This window comes from Saccoglossus kowalevskii, chromosome 18 (assembly GCF_978046115.1).
Source record: "Saccoglossus kowalevskii chromosome 18, keSacKowa6.1, whole genome shotgun sequence".
Lineage (NCBI taxonomy): Eukaryota > Metazoa > Hemichordata > Enteropneusta > Harrimaniidae > Saccoglossus > Saccoglossus kowalevskii.
In genome coordinates this window covers 23083165-23096309 of record NC_140658.1, presented here as the reverse complement: position 1 = coordinate 23096309, position 13145 = coordinate 23083165, and the positions used below count along the sequence as shown (strand labels likewise).

Genomic DNA, 13145 nt, shown 5'->3' with positions numbered 1-13145 from the left:
CAAGCCGCCTCCTTAGCTCTGTGGTTAAGACAGAAGCCATTACTTCGAATTTCTTAGGGGCAACTCATACACGGTATCTTCAAGGCTACAAGCCGCCTCCTTAGCTCCGTGGTTATAACGGGGCCATGAGTTCGAATTTCATAAGGGCAACTGCTACAGCTAATTTTCCATCTTGGATCAACAAACCAGTCAATGTAGTATGTTTATGGGCGATGAGTGAGCTACTGAAACCAATCAAGACAAGCGAATTGTTTGACTCAACTCAATTTCTCACTTTCCTTGAGGCAACTCCTACAGTTAATTGCGGTCTGAAAACCACTAAAACCACTTAATACAAACATATTAATGTGACTCATTTTAATTTCGTACGAATGTTGAAGAGTCCAACTAGCCTCCTTAGCTCAGTGGTTAGAGCACTGGCCTTGTAAACCAGGGGTCATGAGTTCGAATCTCATAGGGGGCTGCCACTAGAGAGAATTTTTAATGTTTGACATACCAGTCAATGTTGCATGTTTATGTGTAATGAGTGTGTAACTGAAACTTATCAAGACAGGCGCATTGATATGACTCAATTTGCATTCAAGCCGCCTCCTTAGCTCTGTGGTTAAAACAGAAGCCATTACTTCGAATTTCTTAGGGGCAACTCCTGCACGGTATCTTCAAGGCTGCAAGCCGCCTCCTTAGCTCCGTGGTTAAGCGGGGCCATTTGTTCGAATTTCATAAGGGCAACTCCTGCAGCTAATTTTCCATCTTGGATGAACAAACCAGTCAATGTTGTATGTTTATGGGCGATGAGTGAGTTACTGAAACCAATCAAGACAAGCGAATTGTTTGACTCAACTCAATTTCTCACTTTCATTGAGGCAACTCCTACAGTTAATTGCGGTCTGAATACCACTGAAACCACTCAATACAAGCATATTAATGTGACTCATTTTAATTTCGTACGAATGTTGATGACTCCAACTAGCCTCCTTAGCTCAGTGATTAGAGCACTGGTCTTGTAAACCAGTGGTCATGAGTTCGAATCTCATAGGGGGCTACCACTAGAGAGAATTTTTAATGTTTGACATACCAGTCAATGTTGCATGTTTATGTGTAATGAGTGTGTAACTCAAACTTATCAAGACATGCGCATTGATATGACTCAATTTGCAATGAAAGCCGCCTCATTAGCTCTGTGGTTAAGACAGAAGCCATTACTTTGAATTTCTTAGGGGCAACTCCTACACGGTATCTTCAAGGCTGCAAGCCGCCTCCTTAGCTCCGTGGTTAAGCGGGGCCATTTGTTCGAATTTCATAAGGGCAACTCCTACAGCTAATTTTCCATCTTGGATGAACAAACCAGTCAATGTTGTATGTTTATGGGCGATGAGTGCGTTACTGAAACCAATCAAGACAAGCGAATATTTTGACTCAACTCAATTTCTCACTTTCATTGAGGCAACTCCTACAGTTAATTGCGGTCTGAAAACCACTGAATCCACTCAATACGCTTGTATTAATATGCTTATATTAATGTGACTCATTTTAATTTCGTACGAATGTTGAAGAGTCCAAGTAGCGTCCTTAGCTCAGTGGTTAGAGCACTGGAATTGTAAACCAGGGGTCATGAGTTCGAATCTCATAGGGGGCTACCACTAGAGAGAATTTTTAATGTTTGACATACCAGTCAATGTTGCATGTTTATGTGTAATGAGTGTGTAACTGAAACTTATCAAGACAGGCGCATTGATATGACTCAATTTGCAATCAAGTCGCCTCCTTAGCTCTGTGGTTAAAACAGAATCCATTACTTCGAATTTCTTAGGGGCAACTCCTGCACGGTATTTTCAAGGCTACAAGCCGTCTCCTTAGCTCCGTGGTTATAGATGGGCCATGAGTTCGAATTTCATAAGGGCAACTCCTACAGCTAATTTTCCATCTTGGATGAACAAACCAGTCAATGTTGTATGTTTATGGGCGATGAGTGAGTTACGGAAACCAATCAAGACAAGCGAATTTTTTGACTCAACTCAATTCTCACTTTCATTGAGGCAACTCCTACAGTTAATTGCGGTCTGAAAACCACTGAAACCACTCTCAATAGAAGCATATTAATGTGACTCATTTTAATTTCGTACGAATGTTGAAGACTCCAACTAGCCTCCTTAGCTCAGTGGTTAGAGCACTGGTCTTGTAAACCAGGGGTCATGAGTTCGAATCTCATAGGGGGCTTCCACAAGAGAGAATTTTTAATGTTTGACATACCAGTCAATGTTGCATGTTTATGTGTAATGAGTGTGTAACTCAAACTTATCAAGACAGGCGCATTGATATGACTCAATTTGCAATGCAAGCCGCCTCCTTAGCTCTGTGGTTAAGACAGAAGCCATTACTTCGAATTTCATAGGGGCAACTCCTACACGGTATCTTCAAGGCTACAAGCCGCCTCCTTAGCTCTGTGGTTATAGCGGGGCCATGAGTTCGAATTTCATAAGGGCAACTCCTACAGCTAATTTTCCATCTTGGATGAACAAACCAGTCAATGTTGTATGTTTATGGGCGATGAGTGAGTTACTGAAACCAATCAAGACAAGCGAATTTCTTGACTCAACTCAATTTCTCACTTTCATTGAGGCAACCCCAACAGTTAATTGCGGTTTGAAAACCACTGAAACCACTCAATACAAGCATATTAATGTGACTCATTTTAATTTAGTACGAATGTTGAAGACTCCAACTAGCCTTCTTAGCTCAGTGGTTAGAGCACTGGTCTTGTAAACCAGGGGATATGAGTTCGAATCTCATAGGGGTCTTCCACAAGAGAGAATTTTTAATGTTTGACATACCAGTCAATGTTGCATGTTTATGTGTAATGAGTGTGTAACTCAAGCTTATCAAGACAGGCGCATTGATATGACTCAATTTGCAATGCAAGCCGCCTCCTTAGCTCTGTGGTTAAGACAGAAGCCATTACTTCGAATTTCATAGGGGCAACTCCTACACGGTATCTTCAAGGCTACAAGCCGCCTCCTTAGCTCTGTGGTTATAGCGGGGCCATGAGTTCGAATTTCATAAGGGCAACTCCTACAGCTAATTTCCCATCTTGGATGAACAAACCAGTCAATGTTGTATGTTTATGGGCGATGAGTGAGTTACTGAAACCAATCAAGACAAGCTAATTTTTTGACTCAACTTAATTTCTCACTTTCATTGAGGCAATTCCTACAGTTAATTGCAGTCTGAAAACCACTGAAACCACTCAATACAAGCATATTAATGTGACTCATTTTAATTTCGTACGAATTTTGAAGAATCCAACTAGCCTCCTTAGCTCAGTGGTTAGAGCACTGGTCTTGTAAACCTGGGGTCATGAGTTCGAATCTCATAGGGGGCTGCCACTAGAGAGAATTTTTAATGTTTGACATACCAGTCAATGTTGCATGTTTATGTGTAATGAGTGTGTAACTCAAACTTATCAAGACAGGCGCATTGATATGACTCAATTTGCAATGCAAGCCGCCTCCTTAGCTCTGTGGTTAAGACAGAAGCCATTACTTCGAATTTCTTAGGGGCAACTCATACACGGTATCTTCAAGGCTACAAGCCGCCTCCTTAGCTCCGTGGTTATAACGGGGCCATGAGTTCGAATTTCATAAGGGCAACTGCTACAGCTAATTTTCCATCTTGGATCAACAAACCAGTCAATGTAGTATGTTTATGGGCGATGAGTGAGCTACTGAAACCAATCAAGACAAGCGAATTGTTTGACTCAACTCAATTTCTCACTTTCCTTGAGGCAACTCCTACAGTTAATTGCGGTCTGAAAACCACTAAAACCACTTAATACAAACATATTAATGTGACTCATTTTAATTTCGTACGAATGTTGAAGAGTCCAACTAGCCTCCTTAGCTCAGTGGTTAGAGCACTGGCCTTGTAAACCAGGGGTCATGAGTTCGAATCTCATAGGGGGCTGCCACTAGAGAGAATTTTTAATGTTTGACATACCAGTCAATGTTGCATGTTTATGTGTAATGAGTGTGTAACTGAAACTTATCAAGACAGGCGCATTGATATGACTCAATTTGCATTCAAGCCGCCTCCTTAGCTCTGTGGTTAAAACAGAAGCCATTACTTCGAATTTCTTAGGGGCAACTCCTGCACGGTATCTTCAAGGCTGCAAGCCGCCTCCTTAGCTCCGTGGTTAAGCGGGGCCATTTGTTCGAATTTCATAAGGGCAACTCCTGCAGCTAATTTTCCATCTTGGATGAACAAACCAGTCAATGTTGTATGTTTATGGGCGATGAGTGCGTTACTGAAACCAATCAAGACAAGCGAATTTTTTGACTCAACTCAATTTCTCACTTTCATTGAGGCAACTCCTACAGTTAATTGCGGTCTGAAAACCACTGAATCCACTCAATACGCTTGTATTAATATGCTTATATTAATGTGACTCATTTTAATTTCGTACGAATGTTGAAGAGTCCAAGTAGCCTCCTTAGCTCAGTGGTTAGAGCACTGGTCTTGTAAACCAGGGGTCATGAGTTCGAATCTCATAGGGGGCTACCACTAGAGAGAATTTTTAATGTTTGACATACCAGTCAATGTTGCATGTTTATGTGTAATGAGTGTGTAACTGAAACTTATCAAGACAGGCGCATTGATATGACTCAATTTGCAATCAAGTCGCCTCCTTAGCTCTGTGGTTAAAACAGAATCCATTACTTCGAATTTCTTAGGGGCAACTCCTGCACGGTATTTTCAAGGCTACAAGCCGTCTCCTTAGCTCCGTGGTTATAGATGGGCCATGAGTTCGAATTTCATAAGGGCAACTCCTACAGCTAATTTTCCATCTTGGATGAACAAACCAGTCAATGTTGTATGTTTATGGGCGATGAGTGAGTTACGGAAACCAATCAAGACAAGCGAATTTTTTGACTCAACTCAATTTCTCACTTTCATTGAGGCAACTCCTACAGTTAATTGCGGTCTGAAAACCACTGAAACCACTCTCAATACAAGCATATTAATGTGACTCATTTTAATTTCGTACGAATGTTGAAGAGTCCAACTAGCCTCCTTAGCTCAGTCGTTAGAGCACTGGTCTTGTAAACCAGGGGTCATGAGTTCGAATCTCATAGGGGGCTACCACTAGAGAGAATTTTTAATGTTTGACATACCAGTCAATGTTGCATGTTTATGTGTAATGAGTGTGTAACTCAAACTTATCAAGACAGGCGCATTGATATGACTCAATTTGCAATGCAAGCCGCCTCCTTAGCTCTGTGGTTAAGACAGAAGCCATTACTTCGAATTTCTTAGGGGCAACTCCTACACGGTATCTTCAAGGCAACAAGCCGCCTCCTTAGCTCCGTGGTTATAACGGGGCCATGAGTTCGAATTTCATAAGGGCAACTGCTACAGCTAATTTTCCATCTTGGATCAACAAACCAGTCAATGTTGTATGTTTATGGGCGATAAGTGAGCTACTGAAACCAATCAAGACAAGCGAATTTTTTTACTCAACTCAATTTCTCACTTTCATTGAGGCAACTTCTACAGTTAATTGCGGTCTGAAAACCACTGAAACCACTCAATACAAGCATATTAATGTGACTCATTTTAATTTCGTACGAATGTTGATGACTCCAACTAGCCTCCTTAGCTCAGTGATTAGAGCACTGGTCTTGTAAACCAGTGGTCATGAGTTCGAATCTCATAGGGGGCTACCACTAGAGAGAATTTTTAATGTTTGACATACCAGTCAATGTTGCATGTTTATGTGTAATGAGTGTGTAACTCAAACTTATCAAGACATGCGCATTGATATGACTCAATTTGCAATGAAAGCCGCCTCATTAGCTCTGTGGTTAAGACAGAAGCCATTACTTCGAATTTCTTAGGGGCAACTCCTACACGGTATCTTCAAGGCTGCAAGCCGCCTCCTTAGCTCCGTGGTTATAGCGGGGCCATTTGTTCGAATTTCATAAGGGCAACTCCTACAGCTAATTTTCCATCTTGGATGAACAAACCAGTCAATGTTGTATGTTTATGGGCGATGAGTGCGTTACTGAAACCAATCAAGACAAGCGAATTTTTTGACTCAACTCAATTTCTCACTTTCATTGAGGCAACTCCTACAGTTAATTGCGGTCTGAAAACCACTGAATCCACTCAATACGCTTGTATTAATATGCTTATAATAATGTGACTCATTTTAATTTCGTACGAATGTTGAAGAGTCCAAATAGCCTCCTTAGCTCAGTGGTTAGAGCACTGGTCTTGTAAACCTGGGGTCATGAGTTCGAATCTCATAGGGGCCTACCACTAGAGAGAATTTTTAATGTTTGACATACCAGTCAATGTTGCATGTTCATGTGTAATGAGTGTGTAACTGAAACTTATCAAGACAGGCGCATTGATATGACTCAATTTGCAATCAAGTCGCCTCCTTAGCTCTGTGGTTAAAACAGAATCCATTACTTCGAATTTCTTAGGGGCAACTCCTGTACGGTATTTTCAAGGCTACAAGCCGTCTCCTTAGCTCCGTGGTTATAGATGGGCCATGAGTTCGAATTTCATAAGGGCAACTCCTACAGCTAATTTTCCATCTTGGATGAACAAACCAGTCAATGTTGTATGTTTATGGGCGATGAGTGAGTTACGGAAACCAATCAAGACAAGCGAATTTTTTGACTCAACTCAATTTCTCACTTTCATTGCGGCAACTCCTACAGTTAATTGCGGTCTGAAAACCACTGAAACCACTCTCAATACAAGCATATTAATGTGACTCATTTTAATTTCGTACGAATGTTGAAGAGTCCAACTAGCCTCCTTAGTTCAGTCGTTAGAGCACTGGTCTTGTAAACCAGGGGTCATGAGTTCGAATCTCATAGGGGGCTACCACTAGAGAGAATTTTTAATGTTTGACATACCAGTCAATGTTGCATGTTTATGTGTAATGAGTGTGTAACTCAAACTTATCAAGACAGGCGCATTGATATGACTCAATTTGCAATGCAAGCCGCCTCCTTAGCTCTGTGGTTAAGACAGAAGCCATTACTTCGAATTTCTTAGGGGCAACTCCTACAGGGTATCTTCAAGGCTACAAGCTGCCTCCTTAGCTCTGTGGTTATAGCGGGGCCATGAGTTCGAATTTCATAAGGGCAACTCCTACAGCTAATTTCCCATCTTGGATGAACAAACCAGTCAATGTTGTATGTTTATGGGCGATGAGTGAGTTACTGAAACCAATCAAGACAAGCGAATTTTTTGACTCAACTCAATTTCTCACTTTCATTGAGGCAACTCCTACAGTTAATTGCGGTCTGAAAACCACTGAAACCACTCAATACAAGCATATTAATGTGACTCATTTTAATTTCGTACGAATTTTGAAGAATCCAACTAGCCTCCTTAGCTCAGTGGTTAGAGCACTGGTCTTGTAAACCTGGAATCATGAGTTCGAATCTCATAGGGGGCTGCCACTAGAGAGAATTGTTAATGTTTGACATACCAGTCAATGTTGCATGTTTATGTGTAATGAGTGTGTAACTGAAACTTATCAAGACAGGCGCATTGATATGACTCAATTTGCAATCAAGCCGCCTCATTAGCTCTGTGGTTAAGACAGAAGCCATTACTTCGAATTTCTTAGGGACAACTCCTACACGGTATCTTCAAGGCTGCAAGCCGCCTCCTTAGCTCCGTGGTTGTAGCGGGGCCATTTGTTCGAATTTCATAAGGGCAACTCCTACAGCTAATTTTCCATCTTGGATGAACAAACCAGTCAATGTTGTATGTTTATGGGCGATGAGTGCGTTACTGAAACCAATCAAGACAAGCTAATTTCTTGACTCAACTCAATTTCTCACTTTCATTGAGGCAACTCCTACAGTTAATTGCGGTCTGAAAACCACTGAAACCACTCTCAATACAAGCATATTAATGTGACTCATTTTAATTTCGTACGAATGTTGAAGAGTCCAACTACCCTCCTTAGCTCAGTCGTTAGAGCACTGGTCTTGTAAACCAGGGGTCATGAGTTCGAATCTCATAGGGGTTTCCACTAGAGAGAATTTTTAATGTTTGACATACCAGTCAATGTTGCATGTTTATGTGTAATGAGTGTGTAACTCAAACTTATCAAGACAGGCGCATTGATATGACTCAATTTGCAATGCAAGCCGCCTCCTTAGCTCTGTGGTTAAGACAGAAGCCATTACTTCGAATTTCTTAGGGGCAACTCCTACACGGTATCTTCAAGGCTACAAGCCGCCTCCTTAGCTCCGTGGTTATAGCGGGGCCATGAGTTCGAATTTCATAAGGGCAACTCCTACAGCCAATTTTCCATCTTGGATGAACAAACCAGTCAATGTTGTATGTTTATGGGCGATGAGTGAGTTACTGAAACCAATCAAGACAAGCGAATTTGTTGACTCAACTCAATTTCTCACTTTCATTGAGGCAACTCCTACAGTTAATTGCGGTCTGAAAACCACTGAATCCACTCAATACGCTTGTATTAATATGCTTATATTAATGTGACTCATTTTAATTCCGTACGAATGTTGAAGAGTCCAAGTAGCCTCCTTAGCTCAGTGGTTAGAGCACTGGTCTTGTAAACCAGGGGTCATGAGTTCGAATCTCATAGGGGGCTACCACAAGAGAGAATTTTTAATGTTTGACATACCAGTCAATGTTGCATGTTTATGTGTAATGAGTGTGTAACTGAAACTTATCAAGACAGGCGCATTGATATGACTCAATTTGCAATCAAGTCGCCTCCTTAGCTCTGTGGTTAAAACAGAATCCATTACTTCGAATTTCTTAGGGGCAACTCCTGCACGGTATTTTCAAGGCTACAAGCCGTCTCCTTAGCTCCGTGGTTATAGATGGGCCATGAGTTCGAATTTCATAAGGGCAACTCCTACAGCTAATTTTCCATCTTGGATGAACAAACCAGTCAATGTTGTATGTTTATGGGCGATGAGTGAGTTACGGAAACCAATCAAGACAAGCGAATTTTTTGACTCAACTCAATTTCTCACTTTCATTGAGGCAACTCCTACAGTTAATTGCGGTCTGAAAACCACTGAATCCACTCAATACGCTTGTATTAATATGCTTATATTAATGTGACTCATTTTAATTTCGTACGAATGTTGAAGATTCCAAGTAGCCTCCTTAGCTCAGTGGTTAGTGCACTGGTCATGTAAACCAGGGGTCATGAGTTCGAATCTCATAGGGGGCTACCACTAGAGAGAATTTTTAATGTTTGACATACCAGTCAATGTTGCATGTTTATGTGTAATGAGTGTGTAACTGAAACTTATCAAGACAGGCGCATTGATATGACTCAATTTGCAATCAAGTCGCCTCCTTAGCTCTGTGGTTAAAACAGAATCCATTACTTCGAATTTCTTAGGGGCAACTTCTGCACGGTATTTTCAAGGCTACAAGCCGTCTCCTTAGCTCCGTGGTTATAGATGGGCCATGAGTTCGAATTTCATAAGGGCAACTCCTACAGCTAATTTTCCATCTTGGATGAACAAACCAGTCAATGTTGTATGTTTATGGGCGATGAGTGAGTTACGGAAACCAATCAAGACAAGCGAATTTTTTGACTCAACTCAATTTCTCAATTTCATTGAGGCAACTCCTACAGTTAATTGCGGTCTGAAAACCACTGAAACCACTCTCAATACAAGCATATTAATGTGACTCATTTTAATTTCGTACGAATGTTGAAGAGTCCAACTAGCCCCCTTAGCTCAGTCGTTAGAGCACTGGTCTTGTAAACCAGGGGTCATGAGTTCGAATCTCATAGGGGTTTCCACTAGAGAGAATTTTTAATGTTTGACATACCAGTCAATGTTGCATGTTTATGTGTAATGAGTGTGTAACTCAAACTTATCAAGACAGGCGCATTGATATGACTCAATTTGCAATGCAAGCTGCCTCCTTAGCTCTGTGGTTAAGACAGAAGCCATTACTTCGAATTTCTTAGGGGCAACTCCTACACGGTATCTTCAAGGCTTCAAGCCACCTCCGTAGCTCTGTGGTTATAGCGGGGCCATGAGTTCGAATTTCATAAGGGCAACTCCTACAGCTAATTTTTCATCTTGGATGAACAAACCAGTCAATGTTGTATGTTTATGGTCGATGAGTGAGTTACTGAAACCAATCAAGACAAGCGAATTGTTTGACTCAACTCAATTTCTCACTTTCATTGAGGCAACTCCTACAGTTAATTGCGGTCTGAAAACCACTGAATCCATTCAATACGCTTGTATTAATATGCTTATATTAATGTGACTCATTTTAATTTCGTACGAATGTTAAAGAGTCCAACTAGCCTCCTTAGCTCAGTGGGTAGAGCACTGTTCTTGTAAACCAGGGGTCATGAGTTCGAATCTCATAGGGGGCTTACTGGAGAGAATTTTTAATGTTTGACATACCAGTCAATGTTGCATGTTTATGTGTAATGAGTGTGTAACTCAAACTTATCAAGACAGGCGCATTGATATGACTCAATTTGCAATGCAAGCTGCCTCCTTAGCTCTGTGGTTAAGACAGAAGCCATTACTTCGAATTTCTAAGGGGCAACTCCTACACGGTATCTTCAAGGCTACAAGCCGCCTCCTTAGCTCTGTGGTTATAGCGGGGCCATGAGTTCGAATTTCATAAGGGCAACTCCTACAGCTAATTTTTCATCTTGGATGAACAAACCAGTCAATGTGGTATGTTTATGGGCGATGAGTGAATTACTGAAACCAATCAAGACAAGCGAATTTTTTGACTCAACTCAATTTCTCACTTTCATTGAGGCAACTCCAACAGTTAATTGCGGTCTGAAAACCACTGAAACCACTCAATACAAGCTAATTAATGTGACTCATTTTAATTTCGTACGAATGTTGAAGAGTCCAACTAGCCTCCTTAGCTCAGTGGTTAGAGCACTGGTCTGGTTCGAATCTCATAGGGGGCTTTCACTAGAGAGAATTTTTAATGTTTGACATACCAGTCAATGTTGCATGTTTATGTGTAATGAGTGTGTAACTCAAACTTATCAAGACAGGCGCATTGATATGACTCAATTTGCAATGCAAGCCGCCTCCTTAGCTCTGTGGTTAAGACAGACGCCATTACTTCGAATTTCTTAGGAGCAACTCCTACACGGTATCTTCAAGGCTACAAGCCGCCTCTGTAGCTCTGTGGTTATAGCGGGGGCCATGAGTTCGAATTTCATTTGGGCAACTCCTACAGCTATTTTCCCATCTTGGATGAACAAACCAGTCAATGTTGTATGTTTATGGGCGATGAGTGAGTTACTGAAACCAATCAAGACAAGCGAATTGTTTGACTCAACTCAATTTCTCACTTTCATTGAGGCAACTCCTACAGTTAATTGCGGTCTGAAAAACACTGAAACCACTCAATACGCTTGTATTAATATGCTTATATTAATGTGACTCATTTTAATTTCGTACGAATGTTGAAGATTCCAAGTAGCCTCCTTAGCTCAGTGGTTAGTGCACTGGTCATGTAAACCAGGGGTCATGAGTTCGAATCTCATAGGGGGCTACCACTAGAGAGAATTTTTAATGTTTGACATACCAGTCAATGTTGCATGTTATGTGTAATGAGTGTGTAACTGAAACTTATCAAGACAGGCGCATTGATATGACTCAATTTGCAATCAAGTCGCCTCCTTAGCTCTGTGGTTAAAACAGAATCCATTACTTCGAATTTCTTAGGGGCAACTCCTGCACGGTATTTTCAAGGCTACAAGCCGTCTCCTTAGCTCCGTGGTTATAGATGGGCCATGAGTTCGAATTTCATAAGGGCAACTCCTACAGCTAATTTTCCATCTTGGATGAACAAACCAGTCAATGTTGTATGTTTATGGGCGATGAGTGAGTTACGGAAACCAATCAAGACAAGCGAATTTTTTGACTCAACTCAATTTCTCAATTTCATTGAGGCAACTCCTACAGTTAATTGCGGTCTGAAAACCACTGAAACCACTCTCAATAAGAGCATATTAATGTGACTCATTTTAATTTCGTACGAATGTTGAAGAGTCCAACTAGCCCCCTTAGCTCAGTCGTTAGAGCACTGGTCTTGTAAACCAGGGGTCATGAGTTCGAATCTCATAGGGGTTTCCACTAGAGAGAATTTTTAATGTTTGACATACCAGTCAATGTTGCATGTTTATGTGTAATGAGTGTGTAACTCAAACTTATCAAGACAGGCGCATTGATATGACTCAATTTGCAATGCAAGCTGCCTCCTTAGCTCTGTGGTTAAGACAGAAGCCATTACTTCGAATTTCTTAGGGGCAACTCCTACACGGTATCTTCAAGGCTTCAAGCCACCTCCGTAGCTCTGTGGTTATAGCGGGGCCATGAGTTCGAATTTCATAAGGGCAACTCCTACAGCTAATTTTTCATCTTGGATGAACAAACCAGTCAATGTTGTATGTTTATGGTCGATGAGTGAGTTACTGAAACCAATCAAGACAAGCGAATTGTTTGACTCAACTCAATTTCTCACTTTCATTGAGGCAACTCCTACAGTTAATTGCGGTCTGAAAACCACTGAATCCATTCAATACGCTTGTATTAATATGCTTATATTAATGTGACTCATTTTAATTTCGTACGAATGTTAAAGAGTCCAACTAGCCTCCTTAGCTCAGTGGGTAGAGCACTGTTCTTGTAAACCAGGGGTCATGAGTTCGAATCTCATAGGGGGCTTACTGGAGAGAATTTTTAATGTTTGACATACCAGTCAATGTTGCATGTTTATGTGTAATGAGTGTGTAACTCAAACTTATCAAGACAGGCGCATTGATATGACTCAATTTGCAATGCAAGCTGCCTCCTTAGCTCTGTGGTTAAGACAGAAGCCATTACTTCGAATTTCTTAGGGGCAACTCCTACACGGTATCTTCAAGGCTACAAGCCGCCTCCTTAGCTCTGTGGTTATAGCGGGGCCATGAGTTCGAATTTCATAAGGGCAACTCCTACAGCTAATTTTTCATCTTGGATGAACAAACCAGTCAATGTGGTATGTTTATGGGCGATGAGTGAATTACTGAAACCAATCAAGACAAGCGAATTTTTTGACTCAACTCAATTTCTCACTTT

General features: G+C 41.1%; 19 non-coding genes across 19 annotated transcripts; all 19 read left to right on the top strand.

Moving 5' to 3' along the window:
* Window positions 1–390: 390 nt before the first annotated feature.
* On the top strand, window positions 391–463 carry TRNAT-UGU (transfer RNA threonine (anticodon UGU)). Its single transcript has one exon. It is a non-coding gene; the product is annotated as a tRNA-Thr (tRNA).
* Window positions 464–969: 506 nt separating this feature from the next.
* On the top strand, window positions 970–1042 carry TRNAT-UGU (transfer RNA threonine (anticodon UGU)). The gene has a single exon. It is a non-coding gene; the product is annotated as a tRNA-Thr (tRNA).
* A 1102-nt stretch (window positions 1043–2144) lies between these two features.
* On the top strand, window positions 2145–2217 carry TRNAT-UGU (transfer RNA threonine (anticodon UGU)). Its single transcript has one exon. It is a non-coding gene; the product is annotated as a tRNA-Thr (tRNA).
* Window positions 2218–2725: 508 nt separating this feature from the next.
* On the top strand, window positions 2726–2798 carry TRNAT-UGU (transfer RNA threonine (anticodon UGU)). The gene has a single exon. It is a non-coding gene; the product is annotated as a tRNA-Thr (tRNA).
* A 508-nt stretch (window positions 2799–3306) lies between these two features.
* Window positions 3307–3379, top strand: TRNAT-UGU (transfer RNA threonine (anticodon UGU)). The gene has a single exon. It is a non-coding gene; the product is annotated as a tRNA-Thr (tRNA).
* A 508-nt stretch (window positions 3380–3887) lies between these two features.
* On the top strand, window positions 3888–3960 carry TRNAT-UGU (transfer RNA threonine (anticodon UGU)). The gene has a single exon. It is a non-coding gene; the product is annotated as a tRNA-Thr (tRNA).
* A 520-nt stretch (window positions 3961–4480) lies between these two features.
* Window positions 4481–4553, top strand: TRNAT-UGU (transfer RNA threonine (anticodon UGU)). Its single transcript has one exon. It is a non-coding gene; the product is annotated as a tRNA-Thr (tRNA).
* Window positions 4554–5062: 509 nt separating this feature from the next.
* On the top strand, window positions 5063–5135 carry TRNAT-UGU (transfer RNA threonine (anticodon UGU)). Its single transcript has one exon. It is a non-coding gene; the product is annotated as a tRNA-Thr (tRNA).
* A 508-nt stretch (window positions 5136–5643) lies between these two features.
* TRNAT-UGU (transfer RNA threonine (anticodon UGU)) lies at window positions 5644–5716 on the top strand. Its single transcript has one exon. It is a non-coding gene; the product is annotated as a tRNA-Thr (tRNA).
* Window positions 5717–6238: 522 nt separating this feature from the next.
* Window positions 6239–6311, top strand: TRNAT-UGU (transfer RNA threonine (anticodon UGU)). Its single transcript has one exon. It is a non-coding gene; the product is annotated as a tRNA-Thr (tRNA).
* Window positions 6312–6820: 509 nt separating this feature from the next.
* Window positions 6821–6893, top strand: TRNAT-UGU (transfer RNA threonine (anticodon UGU)). Its single transcript has one exon. It is a non-coding gene; the product is annotated as a tRNA-Thr (tRNA).
* A 508-nt stretch (window positions 6894–7401) lies between these two features.
* Window positions 7402–7474, top strand: TRNAT-UGU (transfer RNA threonine (anticodon UGU)). Its single transcript has one exon. It is a non-coding gene; the product is annotated as a tRNA-Thr (tRNA).
* Window positions 7475–8577: 1103 nt separating this feature from the next.
* TRNAT-UGU (transfer RNA threonine (anticodon UGU)) lies at window positions 8578–8650 on the top strand. The gene has a single exon. It is a non-coding gene; the product is annotated as a tRNA-Thr (tRNA).
* Window positions 8651–9171: 521 nt separating this feature from the next.
* TRNAT-UGU (transfer RNA threonine (anticodon UGU)) lies at window positions 9172–9244 on the top strand. Its single transcript has one exon. It is a non-coding gene; the product is annotated as a tRNA-Thr (tRNA).
* A 508-nt stretch (window positions 9245–9752) lies between these two features.
* Window positions 9753–9826, top strand: TRNAT-UGU (transfer RNA threonine (anticodon UGU)). The gene has a single exon. It is a non-coding gene; the product is annotated as a tRNA-Thr (tRNA).
* A 521-nt stretch (window positions 9827–10347) lies between these two features.
* TRNAT-UGU (transfer RNA threonine (anticodon UGU)) lies at window positions 10348–10420 on the top strand. Its single transcript has one exon. It is a non-coding gene; the product is annotated as a tRNA-Thr (tRNA).
* Window positions 10421–11504: 1084 nt separating this feature from the next.
* On the top strand, window positions 11505–11577 carry TRNAT-UGU (transfer RNA threonine (anticodon UGU)). Its single transcript has one exon. It is a non-coding gene; the product is annotated as a tRNA-Thr (tRNA).
* A 507-nt stretch (window positions 11578–12084) lies between these two features.
* TRNAT-UGU (transfer RNA threonine (anticodon UGU)) lies at window positions 12085–12158 on the top strand. The gene has a single exon. It is a non-coding gene; the product is annotated as a tRNA-Thr (tRNA).
* Window positions 12159–12679: 521 nt separating this feature from the next.
* On the top strand, window positions 12680–12752 carry TRNAT-UGU (transfer RNA threonine (anticodon UGU)). The gene has a single exon. It is a non-coding gene; the product is annotated as a tRNA-Thr (tRNA).
* The last annotated feature ends 393 nt before the right edge of the window (window positions 12753–13145 follow it).